At 44.3% G+C, this 3235-nt stretch overlaps 1 pseudogene; it reads left to right on the top strand.

Annotated features, from left to right (window-relative positions):
- The first annotated feature begins 1639 nt into the window (after positions 1 to 1639).
- LOC102241080 lies at positions 1640 to 2121 on the top strand (annotated as a pseudogene).
- The last annotated feature ends 1114 nt before the right edge of the window (positions 2122 to 3235 follow it).

Below are 3235 nucleotides of genomic sequence, written 5' to 3'. Positions count from 1 at the left end.
CCCAAGACAATTACAGAGAAAGGCTCAATAAACCCTGGTGTGACGTAATGAGTGTGCTTTGTGTGTGTGTTTTGGGGGTGGGGATGATGGCGAACAGAGCAGAAAAGAAATGCCTGAATTAATTTCAAATGAATGGAAAGGGCAGCTAGGAGGATGACCCCTCCCTTCATTGTCAAGTGGAGGAGATGTGGTTTGGCTTAGTACAAACTCTTTGACCTGTAATGAGCTGTGGTCATCAGGTGACTTTGCCTGGAGAGTGAAGGGGTTGGAATGAGTTTCTGAGAGCTCTTGACTCTGTCCCTGCTAGAATGAGACAAAGGGCAGGGTGGCACAGAGGCAGTGGCTCAGTGGTTTGGATGTAGGCTGTGCAGCTGGAGGGGCCTGGGTTCAATCCTGGTTTCCCCATGAGTGGGTGAGCAGGCCAGCCCCTCAACTCACCATCTTTAGAATGGGGATGAAAACAGCATTACCGTATGCTTAGAACAGCATCTGCAGTACTTGAGAAATGTTAGCTGCTATTCTGTGATTCTATATAGAGAGAGATTTTACCTCAAATAAGAGGTAAAGAGGATTAAGTTTTAATTTGCTGTCAAATCACTTAAGGAAAAATATTCAATGAAGTTATCTTCAAGGCATTTTTGTATTCAAAGATATCAATTGAGAAGAGGGATTATAACTGCAATTATGTGCAGTTTCGAACAACATAATCATCGATTTTTAAAAAAGAAATGTTTTGTGAAAGTGCCCAAATCAATAGGCCATGAACTCTACTTGGTTCCAAGGTCTCAGAGCTTTTCTTCTGGATTATTCAGAGACTAATCCAGTGTGACTCAATGGTTGAGCACTGACTTTTGAACCAGGAGGTCATAGTTGGATTCCCGGTCAGGGCACATGCCCGAGTTGTGGGCTCGATTCCCGGTAGGGGGCATGCAAGAAGCAGTGGATTGATGATTCTCATTGATGTTTCTATCTCTCTCTCTCTCTCTGAAATCAATAAAAATACATTTAAAAAATAAAGAAAGAAAACCTAATTGGAGCAAGCATTTGGTCAGTGTGGAGCACCACAGTGGGCAAAGGTGTGAGCATTTCATTCTCAAACTGACATTTGTGAGTCCAGAGACTCTACCATCCTTGACTGTAGCAGAGAAACTCACAGTGGCCAGTGACATGTGCTGACTATCCTCGGAGACTAATGTAACCTGTCCCCAAAGCACAACGTTACATAGGAAAAGCATGTACAAGGGTTGGGTATAGAGAGCAACAGCAGCAAAGGAGGAAAAAGATCTTAGCACAATTTCTGGAAGGTACTATAAATAATTAAAAATAAATAATTTATGAGGTGAAATTCACATAACATAAAATTAACCATTTTAGAGCAAACAGTTTAGTGGCATTTAGTAACATTTACAATGCTGTGAAACCACCTCTATCTAGTTTCAGAACATTTATGTCACCTCAAAGTAAACCCCCACACCTATTAAGTAGTTTCCCCCGATTCCACCCTTTCCCAACACTAATGTGCTCTCTGTCTGTGGATTTATCTACTCTGAATATTTCATGTAAATGGAATCATACACTATGTGATTCTTTGAATTGTGTTAAAATACATGTAACATGGAGCTGCCACAGAGCCACTGGACCTGCCCGCCCTACTATGGCCGAGAGCAACGGGGACACGGTGAGGATGCTGCACAAGAAGGGCCCCATAGCTGCACATGCCAAGTCCAGGCAGGCCATCTCAGTGGCTCAGAGAAGAGGATATGTGGAAACTTCCACAAAATGGGCTGCTGGCCAGAACAAACAGCATTCAATCACCAAGAACATGCCACGCTGGACCAGGAGACTGAGGAGCTGCACCACAACTGGATGGCCCTGGAGGTCGGCAGGGTGATCCGCAGGGCCAGGAACTGATGCAGAAGGATCTGGGGATGAAAATCAATGAGAAGCCACAGTCATTGCAGACTATAAGAGTGGACAGGCTATTTCTAATAATCAGCTTCTGAGCAAATTTGAGAGAGCCATCGACCTCAAGCTCCGGGGCAAGGACATTGGGAAGTCGATTGAGAAGGGGCCAAGGGCAATATGAACACAAAGCCTCGAAATCAGTGCATTCTGGCTGATCTCATCTGGCTGTTCCCCATGACGACCGGCAACCAGCATGGGTCTCTTCACGTGGCCGAGTAGAACACAGGATATCAGTCCTGCCTAGGAACCCCCTCTACCTGAACCTGCTGTCAAACACATACCCTGCAACTTTGCTGAATCCATTTATTAGCCCTAGTAGGTTTTTTTGTAGATTCTTTGGGATTTTCTATATATAAGATCATCTGCAAAAAGATCTTCATTTCTAATTTGAGTGCTTCATTCTCAGTTTTCCTTCCCAGACTTTGTTCATAGATGACACATTTCTCAGTGCTCATTGGTTTTAAATTTAAATACTGTCAGTGAAACAGCATGTGAGATGGGAGAACAGCGCCCCCGCCCTGGGAGGAGAGGGGCTTTGGACAGCACTGACCAGAGAACCCAGGTGCATGTTCTAACCACACACCTCTGTTTCCCCAAATGTCCCTGGATGCAGGAATATGATCTCTACATCCTCACGCCTTGCCCATGTCCACACATCTCTGCACTATGTTCCGCCATCACTCTGTATTTGCTGCCATTATTTACGGAATTCCTGCCAGATCCTTGTGAGAGTTCAGCAAGCCTGATCATGCCTTCTGCAGTTGAAACACTGTCCTGAAAGGGTTCAGAGGTCAAATAATTTACTAGTGACTAATAAAAATTCCTCACTCAACCCTGGCCAGTATGGTTTCAGTGGTTGGAGCTTCCCTCCCTTCTACTCTCTCTGAATATCGATGGGAAAATATCTTCGGGATGGGGATTAACAACAAAAATATCTCTCTCTCTCTCTCTCTCTCTCTCTCTCACTGGAATCGAACGTGTGACCCTTCAATCCAGAGGCCAACGCTCTACCCACTGAGCCAAACCAATCTGCACTCTTCTCTCTCTCTCTTTTTTTTTTTTTTGCATAAAGCAGAGGATTTGGAATCCATACCAAAAGGAGAGAAAAACAACTCTACTTGGACACAGAGCAGTCCAGGTAAGACCCAGAGGCTTGACATAGTGTACAAGTTCGGGAATTATGATGTGTTCCAAGGATGGAAGTATTGGTTTTGGGTGAAGATCCAAAGTATTGTGATAGGACAAAGTTCACTCTTACACCTTTTTTTTT

Source organism: Myotis brandtii, unplaced genomic scaffold (genome assembly GCF_000412655.1).
Source record: "Myotis brandtii unplaced genomic scaffold, ASM41265v1 scaffold115, whole genome shotgun sequence".
NCBI classification, from domain to species: domain Eukaryota; kingdom Metazoa; phylum Chordata; class Mammalia; order Chiroptera; family Vespertilionidae; genus Myotis; species Myotis brandtii.
The sequence above is the reverse complement of the archived record's forward strand: the minus strand, read 5'-3'. Positions and strand labels throughout refer to the sequence as shown.